The sequence below is a fragment of the Camelus bactrianus genome, chromosome 5 (genome assembly GCF_048773025.1).
Source record: "Camelus bactrianus isolate YW-2024 breed Bactrian camel chromosome 5, ASM4877302v1, whole genome shotgun sequence".
Taxonomy (NCBI): Eukaryota; Metazoa; Chordata; class Mammalia; order Artiodactyla; family Camelidae; genus Camelus; species Camelus bactrianus.
In genome coordinates, this window is record NC_133543.1 from 3,908,433 (window position 1) to 3,926,373 (window position 17,941).

The window sequence follows — 17,941 nt, forward strand, 5'->3', positions numbered from 1 at the left end:
AAACCGGCACTAGGAAACAGACTGAGAAACCAGAGTAAAAGTTTCTCCTGCATCCCGATCCCTTTGTGCTAGATGAACGAACGTCTCTCCAGATGCTCATTTCTTAGAGATAAGTGTGTGTGAATGCCGTCCTTCACCTAGCTTGTTGGGAACACACAGTTTCTTTTCAGTTGCAAACTCCACTCCATACATATATATGGGGAGGTACTAGCTCCAACTCAGTTTTACAGTGAAAACTGCAGGAACTTCTAACCGGCGCTAGGAAACAGACTGAGAAACCAGAGTAAAAGTTTCTCCTACAACCCGTTCCCTTTGTGCTAGATGAACGAACGTCTCTCCACATGCTCAGTTCTGAGAGATAAGTGTGTGTGAAAGCCGTCCTTCACCTAGCTTGTTGGGAACACAAAGTTTCTTTTCACTTGCAAACTCCACTCCATACATATATATGGGGAGGAACTAGCTCCAACTCTGTTTTACAGTGAAAACTGCAGGAACTTCAAACAGGCACTAGGAAACAGACTGAGAAACCAGAGTAAAAGTTTCTCCTGCAACCCGTTCCCTTTGTGCTAGATGAACGAACATCTATACACATGCTCTGTTCGGCGAGATAAGTGTGTGTGGAAGCCATCCTTCACCTATCATGTTGGGAACACAAAGTTTCTTTTCACTTGCAAACACCACTCCATACATATATAAGGGTAGGTACAAGCTCCAACTCGGTTTTAAAGTGAAAACTGCAGGAAATTCAAACCGGCACTAGGAAACAGACTGAGAAACCAGAGAAAAGTTTCTCCTGCAACCCGTTCCCTTTGTGCTAGATGAACGAACGTCTCTCCACATGCTCAGATCTGAGAGATAAGTGTGTGTGAAAGCCGTCCTTCACCTAGCTTGTTGGGAACACAATGTTTCTTTTCACTTGCAAACTCCATTCCATACATATATATGTTGAGGTACTAGCTCCAACTCGGTTTTACAGTGTAAACTGCAGGAACTTCAAAACGGCACTAGGAAACAGACTGAGAAACCAGACTAAAAGTTTCTCCTGCAACCCGATCCCTTTGTGCTAGATGAACGAACGTCTGTCCACATGCTCCTTTCTGAGGGATAAGTATGTGTGAAAGCCGCCTTTCACCTAGCTTGTTGGGAACACAAAGTTTCTTTTCAGTTGCAAATTCCACTCCATACATATATATGGGGAGGTACTAGCTCCAACTCGGTTTTACAGTGAAAACTGCAGGAACTTCAAACCGGCACTAGGAAACAGACTGAGAAACCACAGTAAAAGTTTCTCCTGCAACCCGTTCCCTTTGAGCTAGATGAACGAACGTCTCTCCACATGCTCAGTTCTGAGAGATTAATGTGTGTGAAACCCGTCCTTCACCTAGCTTGTTGGGAACACAAAGTTTCTTTTCACTTGCAAACTCCACTCCATACATATATATGGGGAGGTACTAGCTCCAACTCGGTTTTACAGTGAAAACTGCAGGAACTTCAAACCGGCACTAGGAAACAGACTGAGAAACCAGAGTAAAAGTTTCTCCTGCATCCCGATCCCTTTGTGCTAGATGAACGAATGTCTCTCCACATGCTCATTTCTGAGAGATAAGTGTGTGTGAAAGCCGTCCTTCACCTAGCTTGTTGGGAACACAATGTTTCTTTTCAGTTGCAAACTCCACTCCATACATATATATGGGGAGGTACTAGCTCCAACTCGGTTTTACAGTGAAAACTGCAGGAACTTCTAACCGGCGCTACGAAACAGACTGAGAAACCAGAGTAAAAGTTTCTCCTGCAACCCGTTCCCTTTGTGCTAGATGAACGAACGTCTCTCCACATGCTCAGTTCTGAGAGATAAGTGTGTGTGAAAGCCGTCCTTCACCTAGCTTGTTGGGAACAGAAAGTTTCTTTTCACTTGCAAACTCCACTCCATACATATATATGGGGAGGTACAAGCTCCAACTCTTTATTACAGTGAAAACTGCAGGAACTTCAAAACGGCACTAGGAAACAGACTGAGAAACCAGACTAAAAGTTTCTCCTGCAACCCGATCCCTTTGTGCTAGATGAACGAACGTCTCTCCACATGCTCAGTTCTGAGAGATAAGTGTGTGTGGAAGCCGTCCTTCACCTATCATGTTGGGAACAAGAAGTTTCTTTTCACTTGCAAACACCACCCCATACTTATATATGGGTAGGTTCAAGCTCCAACTCGGTTTTAAAGTGAAAACTGCAGGAAATTCAAACCGGAACTAGGAAACAGGCTGAGAAACCAGAGAAAAGTTTCTCCTGCAACCCGTTCCCTTTGTGCTAGATGAACGAACGTCTCTCCACATGCTCAGTTCAGGGAGATAAGTGTGTGTGAAAGCCGTCCTTCACCTAGCTTGTTGGGAACACAAAGTTTCTTTTCACTTGCAAACTCCACTCCATACATATATATGGGTAGGTACTAGCTCCAACTCGGTTTTACAGTGAAAAATGCAGGAACTTCAAACCGGCACTAGGAAACAGACTGAGAAACCAGAGTAAAAGTTTCTCCTGCATCCCGATCCCTTTGTGCTAGATGAACGAATGTCTCTCCACATGCTCATTTCTGAGAGATAAGTGTGTTTGAAAGCCGTCCTTCACCTAGCTTGTTGGGAACACACAGTTTCTTTTCAGTTGCAAACTCCACTCCATACATATATACGGGGAGGTACTAGCTCCAACTCGGATTTACAGTGAAAACTGCAGGAACTTCTAATCGGCGCTAGGAAACAGACTGAGAAACCAGAGTAAAAGTTTCTCCTGCAACCCGTTCCCTTTGTGCTAGATGAACGAACGTCTCTCCACATGCTCATTTCTGAGAGATAAGTGTGTGTGAAAGCCGTCCTTCACCTAGCTTGTTGGGAACACACAGTTTCTTTTCAGTTGAAAACTCCACTCCATACATATATATGGGGAGGTACTAGCTCCAACTCGGATTTACAGTGAAAACTGCAGGAACTTCTAATCGGCGCTAGGAAACAGACTGAGAAACCAGAGTAAAAGTTTCTACTGCAACCCGTTCCCTTTGTGCTAGATGAACGAACGTCTCTCCACATGCTCAGTTCTGAGAGATAAGTGTGTGGGAAAGCCGTCCTTCACCTAGCTTGTTGGGAACACAAAGTTTCTTTTCACTTGCAAACTCCACTCCATACATATATATGGGGAGGTACTAGCTCCAACTCGGTTTTACAGTGAAAACTGCAGGAACTTCAAACAGGCACTAGGAAATAGACTGAGAAACCAGAGTAAATGTTTCTCCTGCAACCCGTTCCCTTTGTGCTAGATGAACGAACGTCTATACACATGCTCTGTTCAGAGAGATAATTGTGTGTGGAAGCCATACTTCAACTATCATGTTGGGAACACAAAGTTTCTTTTCACTTGCAAACACCACTCCATACATATATATGGGTAGGTACAAGCTCCAACTCGGTTTTAAAGTGAAAACTGCAGGAAATTCAAACCGGCACTAGGAAACAGACTGAGAAACCAGAGAAAAGTTTCTCCTGCAACCCGTTCCCTTTGTGCTAGATGAACGAACGTCTCTCCACATGCTCAGTTCTGAGAGATAAGTGTGTGTGAAAGCCGTTCTTCACCTATCTTGTAGGGAACACAAAGTTTCTTTTCACTTGCAAACTCCATTCCATACATATATATGGGGAGGTACTAGCTCCAACTCGGTTTTACAGTGTAAACTGCAGGAACTTCAAAACGGCACTAGGAAACAGACTGAGAAACCAGACTAAAAGTTTCTCCTGCATCACGATCCCTTTGTGCCAGATGAACGAACGTCTGTCCACATGCTCCTTTCTGAGGGATAAGTATGTGTGAAAGCCGTCCTTCACCTAGCTTGTTGGGAACACAAAGTTTCTTTTCACTTGCAAACTCCACTCCATACATATATATGGGGAGGTACTAGCTCCAACTCGGTTTTACAGTGAAAACTGCAGGAACTTCAAACCGGCACTAGGAAACAGACTGAGAAACCAGAGTAAAAGTTTCTCCTGCAACCCGTTCCCTTTGTGCTAGATGAACGAACGTCTCTCCACATGCTCAGTTCTGAGAGATAAGTGTGTGTGAAAGCCGTCCTTCACCTAGCTTGTTGGGAAGACAAAGTTTCTTTTCACTTGCAAACTCCACTCCATACATATATATGGGGAGGTACTAGCTCCAACTCGGTTTTACAGTGAAAACTGCAGGAACTTCAAACCGGCACTAGGAAACAGACTGAGAAACCAGAGTAAAAGTTTCTCCTGCAACCCGTTCCCTTTCTGCTAAATGAACGAACGTCTCTCCACATGCTCAGTTCTGAGAGATAAGTGTGTGTGAAAGCCGTCCTTCACCTAGCTTGTAGGGAACACAAAGTTTCTTTTCACTTGCAAACTCCACTCCATACTTATATATGGGGAGGTACTAGCTCCAACTCGGTTTTACAGTGAAAACTGCAGGAACTTCTAATCGGCGCTAGGAAACAGACTGAGAAATCAGAGTAAAAGTTTCTCCTGCAACCCGTTCCCTTTGTGCTAGATGAACGAACGTCTATACACATGCTCTGTTCGGAGAGATAAGTGTGTGTCGAAGCCATCCTTCACCTATCATGTTGGGAACACAAAGTTTCTTTTCACTTGCAAACACCACTCCATACATATATATGGGTAGGTACAAGCTCCAACTCGGTTTTATAGTGAAAACTGCAGGAACTTCAAACCGGCACTAGGAAACAGACTGAGAAACCAGAGAAAAGTTTCTCCTGCAACCCGTTCCCTTTGTGCTAGATGAACGAACGTCTCTCCACATGCTCAGTTCTGAGAGATAAGTGTGTGTGAAAGCCGTCCTTCACCTAGCTTGTTGGGAACACAAAGTTTCTTTTCACTTGCAAACTCCATTCCATAAATATATATGGGGTGGTACTAGCTCCAACTCGGTTTTACAGTGTAAACTGCAGGAACTTCAAACCGGCACTAGGAAACAGACTGAGAAACTAGACTAAAAGTTTCTCCTGCAACCCTATCCCTTTATGCTAGATGAACGAACGTCTGTCCACATGCTCCGTTCTGAGGGATAAGTGTGTTTGAAAGCCGTCCTTCACCTAGCTTGTTGGGAACACAAAGTTTCTTTTCACTTGCAAACTCCACTCCATACATATATATGGGGAGGTACTAGCTCCAACTCGGTTTTACACTAAAAACTGCAGGAACTTCTACCCGGCGCTAGGAAACAGACTGAGAAACCAGAGTAATAGTTTCTCCTGCAACCCGTTCCCTTTGTGCTAGATGAACGAACGTCTCTCCACATGCTAGGTTCTGAGAGATAAGTGTGTGTGAAAGCCGTCCTTCACCTAGCTTGTTGGGTACACAAAGTTCCTTTTCACTTGCAAACTCCACTCCATACATATATATGGGGAGGTACTAGCTCCAACTCGGTTTTACAGTGAAAACTGCAGGAAGTTCAAACAGGCACTAGGAAGCAGACTGAGAAACCAGAGTAAAAGTTTCTCCTGCAACCCGTTCCCTTTGTGCTAGATGAACGAACGTCTATCCACATGCTCTGTTCGGAGAGATAAGTGTGTGTGAAAGCCGTCCTTCACCTAGCTTGTTTGGAACAGAAAGTTTCTTTTCACTTGCAAACTCCACTCCATACATATATATGGGGAGGTACTAGCTCCAACTCGGTTTTACAGTGAAAACTGCAGGAACTTCAAACAGGCACTAGGAAACAGACTGAGAAACCAGAGTAAAAGTTTCTCCTGCAAACCGTTCCCTTTGTGCTAGATGAACGAACGTCTATACACATGCTCTGTTCGGAGAGATAAGTGTGTGTGGAAGCCATCCTTCACCTTTCATGTTGGGAACACAAAGTTTCTTTTCACTTGCAAACACCACTCCATACTTATATATGGGTATGTACAAGCTCCAACTCGGTTTTAAAGTGAAAACTGCAGGAAATTCAAACCGGCACTAGGAAACAGACTGAGAAACCAGAGAAAAGTTTCTCCTGCAACCCGTTCCCTTTGTGCTAGATGAACGAACGTCTCTCCACATGCTCAGTTCTGAGATATAAGTGTGTGTGAAAGCCGTCCTTCACCTAGCTTGTTGGGAACACAAAGTTTCTTTTCACTTGAAACTCCATTCCATATATATATATGGGGAGGTACTAGCTCCAACTCGGTTTTACAGTGTAAACTGCAGGAACTTAAAAACGGCACTAGGAAACAGACTGAGAAACCAGAGTAAAAGTTTCTCATGCAACCCGTTCCCTTTGTGCTAGATGAACGAACGTCTCTCCACATGCTAGGTTCTGAGAGATAAGTGTGTGTGAAAGCCGTCCTTCACCTAGCTTGTTGGGTACACAAAGTTCCTTTTCACTTGCAAACTCCACTCCATACATATATATGGGGAGGTACTAGCTCCAACTCGATTTTACAGTGAAAACTGCAGGAACTTCAATCCGGCACTAGGAAACAGACTGAGAAACCAGAGTAAAAGTTTCTCCTGCAACCCGTTCCCTTTGTGCTAGATGAACGAACGTCTATCCACATGCTCTGTTCGGAGAGATAAGTGTGTGTGAAAGCCGTCCTTCACCTAGCTTGTTGGGAACAGAAAGTTTCTTTTCACTTGCAAACTCCACTCCGTACATATATATGGGGAGGTACTAGCTCCAACTCTGTTTTACAGTGAAAACTGCAGGAACTTCATACAGGCACTAGGAAACAGACTGAGAAACCAGAGTAAAAGATTCTCCTGCAACCCGTTCCCTTTGTGCTAGATGAACGAACGTCTCTCCACATGCTCAGTTCTGAGAGATAAGTGTGTGTGAAAGCCGTCCTTCAGCTAGCTTGTTGGGAACACAAAGTTTCTTTTCACTTGCAAACTCCACTCCATACTTATATATGGGGAGGTACTAGCTCCAACTCGGTTTTACAGTGAAAACTGCAGGAACTTCAAACAGGCACTAGGAAACAGACTGAGAAACCAGAGTTAAAGTTTCTCCTGCAACCCGTTCCCTTTGAGGTAGATGAACGAATGTCTATCCACGTGCTCTGTTCGGAGAGATAAGTGTGTGTGAAAGCCGTCCTTCACCTAGCTTGTTGGGAACAGAAAGTTTCTTTTCACTTGCAAACTCCACTCCATACATATATATGGGGAGGTACTAGCTCCAAATCGGTTTTACAGTGAAAACTGCAGGAACTTCAAACAGGCACTAGGAAACAGACTGAGAAACCAGAGTAAAAGTTTCTCCTGCAAACCGTTCCCTTTGTGCTAGATGAACGAACGTCTATACACATGCTCTGTTCGGAGAGATAAGTGTGTGTGGAAGCCAACCTTCACCTATCATGTTGGGAACACAAAGTTTCTTTTCACTTGCAAACACCACTCCATACATATATATGGGTAGGTACAAGCTCCAACTCTGTTTTAAAGTGAAAACTGCAGGAAATTCAAACCGGCACTAGGAATCAGACTGAGAAACCAGAGAAAAGTTTCTCCTGCAAACCGTTCCCTTTGTGCTAGATGAACGAACGTCTCTCCACATGCTCAGTTCTGAGATATAAGTGTGTGTGAAAGCCGTCCTTCACCTAGCTTGTTGGGAACACAAAGTTTCTTTTCACTTGCAAACTCCATTCCATATATATATATGGGGAGGTACTAGCTCCAACTCGGTTTTACAGTGTAAACTGCAGGAACTTAAAAACGGCACTAGGAAACAGACTGAGAAACCAGAATAAAAGTTTCTCCTGCAACCCGATCCCTTTGTGTTAGATGAACGAACGTCTGTCCACATGCTCCTTTCTGAGGGATAAGTATGTGTGAAAGCCGTCCTTCACCTAGCTTGTTGGGTACACAAAGTTCCTTTTCACTTGCAAACTCCACTCCATAAATATATATGGGGAGGTACTAGCTCCAACTCGGTTTTACAGTGAAAACTGCAGGAACTTCAATCCGGCACTAGGAAACAGACTGAGAAACCAGAGTAAAAGTTTCTCCTGCAACCCGTTCCCTTTGTGCTAGATGAACGAACGTCTATCCACATGCTCTGTTCGGAGAGATAAGTGTGTGTGAAAGCCGTCCTTCACCTAGCTTGTTGGGAACACAAAGTTTCTTTTCACTTGCAAACTCCACTCCATACTTATATATGGGGAGGTACTAGCTCCAACTCGGTTTTACAGTGAAAACTGCAGGAACTTCAAACAGGCACTAGGAAACAGACTGAGAAACCAGAGTTAAAGTTTCTCCTGCATCCCGTTCCCTTTGTGGTAGATGAACGAATGTCTATCCACGTGCTCTGTTCGGAGAGATAAGTGTGTGTGAAAGCCGTACTTCACCTAGCTTGTTGGGAACAGAAAGTTTCTTTTCACTTGCAAACTCCACTCCATACATATATATGGGGAGGTACTAGCTCCAACACGGTTTTACAGTGAAAACTGCAGGAACTTCAAACAGGCACTAGGAAACAGACTGAGAAACCAGAGTAAAAGTTTCTCCTGCAAACCGTTCCCTTTGTGCTAGATGAACGAACGTCTATACACATGCTCTGTTCGGAGAGATAAGTGTGTGTGGAAGCCATCCTTCACCTATCATGTTGGGAACACAAAGTTTCTTTTCACTTGCAAACACCACTCCATACATATATATGGGTAGGTACAAGCTCCAACTCGGTTTTAAAGTGAAAACTGCAGGAAATTCAAACCGGCACTAGGAAACAGACTGAGAAACCAGAGAAAAGTTTCTCCTGCAACCCGTTCCTTTTGTGCTAGATGAACGAACGTCTCTCCACATGCTCAGTTCTGAGATATAAGTGTGTGTGAAAGCCGTCCTTCACCTAGCTTGTTGGGAACACAAAGTTTCTTTTCACTTGTAAACTCCATTCCATATATATATATGGGGAGGTACTAGCTCCAACTCGGTTTTACAGTGTAAACTGCAGGAACTTCAAACCGGCACTAGGAAACAGACTGAGAAACCAGACTAAAAGTTTCTCCTGCAACCCGATCCCTTTGTGCTAGATGAACGAACCTCTGTCCACATGCTCATTTCTGAGAGATAAGTGTGTGTGAAAGCCGTCCTTCACCTAGCTTGTTGGGAACACACAGTTTCTTTTCAGTTGAAAACTCCAAACATACATATATATGGGGAGGTACTAGCTCCAACTCGGATTTACAGTGAAAACTGCCGGAACTTCTAATCGGCGCTAGGAAACAGACTGAGAAACCAGAGTAAAAATTTCCCCTGCAACCCGTTCCCTTTGTGCTAGATGAACGAACGTCTCTCCACATGCTCAGTTCTGAGAGATAAGTGTGTGTGAAAGCCGTCCTTCACCTAGCTTGTTGGGAACACAAAGTTTCTTTTCACTTGCAAACTCCACTCCATACTTATATATGGGGAGGTACTAGCTCCAACTCGGTTTTACAGTGAAAACTGCAGGAACTTCAAACAGGCACTAGGAAATAGACTGAGAAACTAGAGTAAATGTTTCTCCTGCAACCCGTTCCCTTTGTGCTAGATGAACGAACGTCTATACACATGCTCTGTTCGGAGAGATAATTGTGTGTGGAAGCCATACTTCAACTATCATGTTGGGAACACAAAGTTTCTTTTCACTTGCAAACACCACTCCATACATATATATGGGTAGGTACAAGCTCCAAATCGGTTTTAAAGTGAAAACTGCAGGAAATTCAAACCGGCACTAGGAAACAGACTGAGAAACCAGAGAAAAGTTTCTCCTGCAACCCGTTCCCTTTGTGCTAGATGAACGAACGTCTCTCCACATGCTCAGTTCTGAGAGATAAGTGTGTGTGAAAGCCGTTCTTCACCTAGCTTGTTGGGAACACAAAGTTTCTTTTCACTTGCAAACTCCATTCCATACATATATATGGGGAGGTACTAGCTCCAACTCGGTTTTACAGTGTAAACTGCAGGAACTTCAAAACGGCACTAGGAAACAGACTGAGAAACCAGACTAAAAGTTTCTCCTGCATCCCGATCCCTTTGTGCTAGATGAACGAACGTCTGTCCACATGCTCCTTTCTGAGGGATAAGTATGTGTGTAAGCCGTCCTTCACCTAGCTTGTTGGGAACACAAAGTTTCTTTTCAGTTGCAAACTCCACTCCATACATATATATGGGGAGGTACTAGCTCCAACTCGGTTTTACAGTGAAAACTGCAGGAACTTCAAACCGGCACTAGGAAACAGACTGAGAAACCAGAGTAATAGTTTCTCCTGCATCCCGATCCCTTTGTGCTAGATGAACGAATGTCTCTCCACATGCTCATTTCTGAGAGATAAGTGTGTGTGAAAGCCGTCCTTCACCTAGCTTGTTGGGAACACACAGTTTCTTTTCAGTTGCAAACTCCACTCCATACATATATATGGGGAGGTACTAGCTCCAACTCGGTTTTACAGTGAAAACTGCAGGAACTTCTAACCGGCGCTAGGAAACAGACTGAGAAACCAGAGTAAAAGTTTCTCCTGCAACCCATTCCCTTTGTGCTAAATGAACGAACGTCTCTCCACATGCTCATTTCTGAGAGATAAGTATGTGTGAAAGCCGTCCTTCACCTTGCTTGTTGGGAAGACAAAGTTTCTTTTCACTTGCAAACTCCACTCCATACATATATATGGGGAGGTACAAGCTCCAACTCGTTTTTACAGTGAAAACTGCAGGAAATTCAAACCGGCACTAGGAAACAGACTGAGAAACCAGAGTAAAAGTTTCTCCTGCAACCCGTTCCCTTTCTGCTAAATGAACGAACGTCTCTCCACATGCTCAGTTCTGAGAGATAAGTGTGTGTGAAAGCCGTCCTTCACCTAGCTTGTAGGGAACACAAAGTTTCTTTTCACTTGCAAACTCCACTCCATACTTATATATGGGGAGGTACTAGCTCCAACTCGGTTTTACAGTGAAAACTGCAGGAACTTCTAACCGGCGCTAGGAAACAGACTGAGAAACCAGAGTAAAAGTTTCTCCTGCAACCCGTTCCCTTTGTGCTAGATGAACGAACGTCTATACACATGCTCTGTTCGGAGAGATAAGTGTGTGTCGAAGCCATCCTTCACCTAACATGTTGGGAACACAAAGTTTCTTTTCACTTGCAAACACCACTCCATACATATATATGGGTAGGTACAAGCTCCAACTCGGTTTTAAAGTGAAAACTGCAGGAAATTCAAACCGGCACTAGGAAACAGACTGAGAAACCAGAGAAAAGTTTCTCCTGCAACCCGTTCCATTTGTGCTAGATGAACGAACGTCTCTCCACATGCTCAGTTCTGAGAGATAAGTGTGTATGAAAGCCGTCCTTCACCTAGCTTGTTGGGAACACAAAGTTTCTTTTCACATGCAAACTCCTCTCCATACATATATATGGGGAGGCACTAGCTCCAACTCGGTTTTACAGTGAAAACTGCAGGAACTTCAAACCGGCACTAGGAAACAGACTGAGAAACCAGAGTAAAAGTTTCTGCTGCATCCCGATCCCTTTGTGCCAGATGAACGAACGTCTCTCCACATGCTCAGTTCTGAGAGATAAGTGTGTGTGAAAGCCGAACTTCACGTAGCTTGTTGGGAACACAAAGTTTCTTTTCACTTGCAAACTCCACTCCATACATATATATGGGGAGGTACTAGCTCCAACTCGGTTTTACAGTGAAAACTGCAGGAACTTCAAACAGGCACTAGGAAACAGACTGAGAATCAGAGTAAAAGTTTCTCCTGCAACCCGTTCCCTTTGTGCTAGATGAACGAACGTCTATACACATGCTCTGTTCGGAGAGATAAGTGTGTGTGGAAGCCATCCTTCACCTATCATGTTGGGAACACAAAGTTTCTTTTCACTTGCAAACACCACTCCATACATATATATGGGTAGGTACAAGCTCCAACTCGGTTTTAAAATGAAAACTGCAGGAAATTCAAACCGGCACTAGGAAACAGACTGAGAAACCAGAGAAAAGTTTCTCCTGCAACCCGTTCCCTTTGTGCTAGATGAATGAACGTCTCTCCACATGCTCAGTTCTGAGAGATAAGTGTGTGTGAAAGCCGTCCTTCACCTAGCTTGTTGGGAACACAAAGTTTCTTTTCACTTGCAAACTCCACTCCATACATATATATGGGGAGGTACTAGCTCCAACTCGGTTTTACAGTGAAAACTGCAGGAACTTCAAACCGGCACTAGGAAACAGACTGAGAAACCAGAGTAAAAGTTTCTCCTGCATCCCGATCCCTTTGTGCTAGATGAACGAATGTCTCTCCACATGCTCATTTCTGAGAGATAATTGTGTGTGAAAGCCGTCCTTCACCTAGCTTGTTGGGAACACACAGTTTCTTTTCAGTTGCAAACTCCACTCCATACATATATATGGGGAGGTACTAGCTCCAACTCGGTTTTACATTGAAAACTGCAGGAACTTCTAACCGGTGCTAGGAAACAGACTGAGAAACCAGAGTAAAATTTTCTCCTGCAACACGTTCCCTTTGTGCTAGATGAACGAACGTCTCTCCACATGCTCAGTTCTGAGAGATAAGTGTGTGTGAAAGCCGTCCTTCACCTAGCTTGTTGGGAACACAAAGTTTCTTTTCACTTGCAAACTCCACTCCATACATATATATGGGGAGGTACTAGCTCCAACTCTTTTTTACAGTGAAAACTGCAGGTACTTCAAACAGGCACTAGGAAACAGACTGCGAAACCAGAGTAAAAGTTTCTCCTGCAACCCGTTCCCTTTCTGTTAAATGAACGAACGTCTCTCCACATGCTCAGTTCTGAGAGATAAGTGTGTGTGAAAGCCGTCCTTCACCTAGCTTGTTGGGAACACAAAGTTTCTTTTCACTTGCAAACTCCACTCCATACTTATATATGGGGAGGTACTAGCTCCAACTCGGTTTTACAGTGAAAACTGCAGGAACTTGAAACAGGGACTAGGAAACAGACTGAGAAACCAGAGTAAAAGTTTCTCCTGCAACCCTTTCCCTTTGTGCTAGATGAACGAACGTCTATACACATGCTCTGTTCGGAGAGATAAGTGTGTGTGGAAGCCATCCTTCACCTAGCTTGTTGGGAACACAAAGTTTCTTTTCACTTGCAAACTCCACTCCATACATATATATGGGGAGGTACTAGCTCCAACTCGGTTTTACAGTGAAAACTGCAGGAACTTCAAACCGGCACTAGGAAACAGACTGAGAAACCAGAGTAAAAGTTTCTCCTGCAACCCGATCCCTTTGTGCTAGATAAAAGAACGTCTCTCCACATGCTCAGTTCTGAGAGATAAGTGTGTGTGAAAGCCGTCCTTCACCTATCATGTTGGGAACACAAAATTTCTTTTCACTTTCAAACACCACTCCATACATATATATGGGTAGGTACAAGCACCAACTCGGTTTTAAGGTGAAAACTGCAGGAAATTGAAACCGGCACTAGGAAACAGAATGAGAAACCAGAGTAAAAGTTTCTCCAGCAACCCGTTCCATTTGTGCTAGATGAACGAACGTCTCTCCACATGCTCAGTTCTGAGAGATAAGTATGTGTGAAAGCCATCCTTCACCTAGCTTGTTGGGAACACAAAGTTTCTTTTCACTTGCAAACTCCACTCCATACATATATATGGGGAGGTACTAGCTCCAACTCGGTTTTACAGTGAAAACTGCAGGAATTTCAAAACGGCACTAGGAAACAGACTGAGAAATTCGACTAAAATTTCCTCCTGCAACCCGTTCCCTTTTTGCTAGATAAACGAACGTCTCTCCACATGCGCAGTTCTGAGAGATAAGTGTGTGTGGAAGCCGTCCTTCACCTATCATGTTGTGAACACAAAATTTCTTTTCACTTGCAAACACCACTCCATACATATATATGGGTAGGTACAAGCTCCAACTCGGTTTTAAGGTGAAAACTGCAGGAAATTCAAACCGGCACTAGGAAACAGAATGAGAAACCAGAGTAAAAGTTTCTCCTGCAACCCGTTCCCTTTGTGCTAGATGAACGAACGTCTCTCCACATGCTCAGTTCTGAGAGATAATTGTGTGTGAAAGCCGTCCTTCACCTAGCTTGTTGGGAACACAAAGTTTCTTTTCAGTTGCAAATTCCACTCCATACATATATATGGGGACGTACTACCTCCAACTCTGTTTTACAGTGAAAACTGCAGGAACTTCTACCCGGCGCTAGGAAACAGACTGAGAAACCAGAGTAATAGTTTCTCCTGCAACCCGTTCCCTTTGTGCTAGATGAACGAACGTCTCTCCACATGCTCAGTTCTGAGAGATAAGTGTGTGTGAAAGCCGTCCTTCACCTAGCTTGTTGGGAACATAAAGTTTCTTTTCACTTGCAAACTCCACTCCATACATATATATATTTTGTGGTACTAGCTCCAACTCGGTTTTACAGTGAAAACTGCAGGAACTTCAAACCGGCACTAGGAAACAGACTGAGAAACCAGAGTAAAAGTTTCTCCTGCATCCCGATCCCTTTGTGCTAGATGAACGAATGTCTCTCCAAATGCTCATTTCTGAGAGATAAGTGTGTGTGAAAGCCGTCCTTCACCTAGCTTGTTGGGAACACACAGTTTCTTTTCAGTTGCAAACTCCACTCCATACATATATATGGGGAGGTACTAGCTCCAACTCGGTTTTACATTGAAAACTGCAGGAACTTCTAACCGGCGCTAGGAAACACACTGAGAAACCAGAGTAAAAGTTTCTCCTGCAACCCGTTCCCTTTGTGCTAGATGAACGAACGTCTCTCCACATGCTCAGTTCTGAGAGATAAGTGTGTGTGAAAGCCGACCTTCACCTAGCTTGTTGGGAACACAAAGTTTCTTTTCACTTGCAAACTCCACTCCATACATATATATGGGGAGGTTCTAGCTCCAACTCGGTTTTACAGTGAAAACTGCAGGAACTTCAAACAGGCACTAGGAAACAGACTGAGAAACCAGAGTAAAAGTTTCTCCTGCAACCCGTTCCCTTTGTGCTAGATGAACGAACGTCTATACACATGCTCTGTTCGGAGAGATAAGTGTGTGTGGAAGCCATCCTTCACCTATCATTTTGGGAACACAAAGTTTCTTTTCACTTGCAAACACCACTCCATACATATATATGGGTAGGTACAAGCTCCAACTCGGTTTTAAAGTGAAAACTGCAGGAAATTCAAACCGGCACTAGGAAACAGACTGAGAAACCAGAGAAAAGTTTCTCCTGCAACCCGTTCCCTTTGTGCTAGATGAACGAACGTCTCTCCACATGCTCAGTTCTGAGATATAAGTGTGTGTGAAAGCCGTCCTTCACCTAGCTTGTTGGGAACACAAAGTTTCTTTTCACTTGTAAACTCCATTCCATATATATATATGGGGAGGTACTAGCTCCAACTCGGTTTTACAGTGTAAACTGCAGGAACTTCAAACCGGCACTAGGAAACAGACTGAGAAACCAGACTAAAAGTTTCTCCTGCAACCCGATCCCTTTGTGCTAGATGAACGAACCTCTGTCCACATGCTCATTTCTGAGAGATAAGTGTGTGTGAAAGCCTTTCTTCACCTAGCTTGTTGGGAACACAAAGTTTCTTTTCACTTGCAAACACCACTCCATACATATATATGGGGAGGTACTAGCTCCAACTCGGTTTTAAAGTGAAAACTGCAGGAAATTCAAACCGGCACTAGGAAACAGACTGAGAAACCAGAGAAAAGTTTCTCCTGCAACCCGTTCCCTTTGTGCTAGATGAACGAACGTCTCTCCACATGCTCAGTTCTGAGAGATAAGTGTGTGTGAAAGCCGTTCTTCACCTAGCTTGTTGGGAACACAAAGTTTCTTTTCACTTGCAAACTCCATTCCATACATATATATGGGGAGGTACTAGCTCCAACTCGGTTTTACAGTGTAAACTGCAGGAACTTCAAAACGGCACTAGGAAACAGACTGAGAAACCAGACTAAAAGTTTCTCCTGCATCCCGATCCCCTTGTGCTAGATGAACGAACGTCTGTCCACATGCTCCTTTCTGAGGGATAAGTATGTGTGAAAGCCGTCCTTCACCTAGCTTGTTGGGAACACAAAGTTTCTTTTCAGTTGCAAACTCCACTCCATACATATATATGGGGAGGTACTAGCTCCAACTCGGTTTTACAGTGAAAACTGCAGGAACTTCAAACCGGCACTAGGAAACAGACTGAGAAACCAGAGTAATAGTTTCTCCTGCATCCCGATCCCTTTGTGCTAGATGAACGAATGTCTCTCCTCATGCTCATTTCTGAGAGATAAGTGTGTGTGAAAGCCGTCCTTCACCTAGCTTGTTGGGAACACACAGTTTCTTTTCAGTTGCAAACTCCACTCCATACATATATATGGGGAGGTACTAGCTCCAACTCGGTTTTACAGTGAAAACTGCAGGAACTTCTAACCGGCGCAAGGAAACAGACTGAGAAACCAGAGTAAAAGTTTCTCCTGCAACCCATTCCCTTTGTGCTAAATGAACGAACGTCTCTCCACATGCTCATTTCTGAGAGATAAGTATGTGTGAAAGCCGTCCTTCACCTTGCTTGTTGGGAAGACAAAGTTTCTTTTCACTTGCAAACTCCACTCCATACATATATATGGGGAGGTACAAGCTCCAACTCGTTTTTACAGTGAAAACTGCAGGAACTTCAAACCGGCACTAGGAAACAGACTGAGAAACCAGAGTAAAAGTTTCTCCTGCAACCCGTTTCCTTTCTGCTAAATGAACGAACGTCTCTCCACATGCTCAGTTCTGAGAGATAAGTGTGTGTGAAAGCCGTCCTTCAGCTAGCTTGTAGGGAACACAAAGTTTCTTTTCACTTGCAAACTCCACTCCATACTTATATATGGGGAGGTACTAGCTCCAACTCGGTTTTACAGTGAAAACTGCAGGAACTTCTAACCGGCGCTAGGAAACAGACTGAGAAACCAGAGTAAAAGTTTCTCCTGCAACCCGTTCCCTTTGTGCTAGATGAACGAACGTCTATACACATGCTCTGTTCGGAGAGATAAGTGTGTGTCGAAGCCATCCTTCACCTATCATGTTGGGAACACAAAGTTTCTTTTCACTTGCAAACACCACTCCATACATATATATGGTTAGGTACAAGCTCCAACTCGGTTTTAAAGTGAAAACTGCAGGAAATTCTAACCGGCACTAGGAAACAGACTGAGAAACCAGAGAAAAGTTTCTCCTGCAACCCGTTCCATTTGTGCTAGATGAACGAACGTCTCTCCACATGCTCAGTTCTGAGAGATAAGTGTGTATGAAAGCCGTCCTTCACCTAGCTTGTTGGGAACACAAAGTTTCTTTTCAGTTGCAAACTCCACTCCATACATATATATGGGGAGGTACTAGCTCCAACTCGGTTTTACAGTGAAAACTGCAGGAACTTCAAACCGGCACTAGGAAACAGACTGAGAAACCAGAGTAATAGTTTCTCCTGCATCCCGATCCCTTTGTGCTAGATGAACGAATGTCTCTCCTCATGCTCATTTCTGAGAGATAAGTGTGTGTGAAAGCCGTCCTTCACCTAGCTTGTTGGGAACACACAGTTTCTTTTCAGTTGCAAACTCCACTCCATACATATATATGGGGAGGTACTAGCTCCAACTCGGTTTTACAGTGAAAACTGCAGGAATTTCTAACCGGCGCAAGGAAACAGACTGAGAAACCAGAGTAAAAGTTTCTCCTGCAACCCATTCCCTTTGTGCTAAATGAACGAACGTCTCTCCACATGCTCATTTCTGAGAGATAAGTATGTGTGAAAGCCGTCCTTCACCTTGCTTGTTGGGAAGACAAAGTTTCTTTTCACTTGCAAACTCCACTCCATACATATATATGGGGAGGTACAAGCTCCAACTCGTTTTTACAGTGAAAACTGCAGGAACTTCAAACCGGCACTAGGAAACAGACTGAGA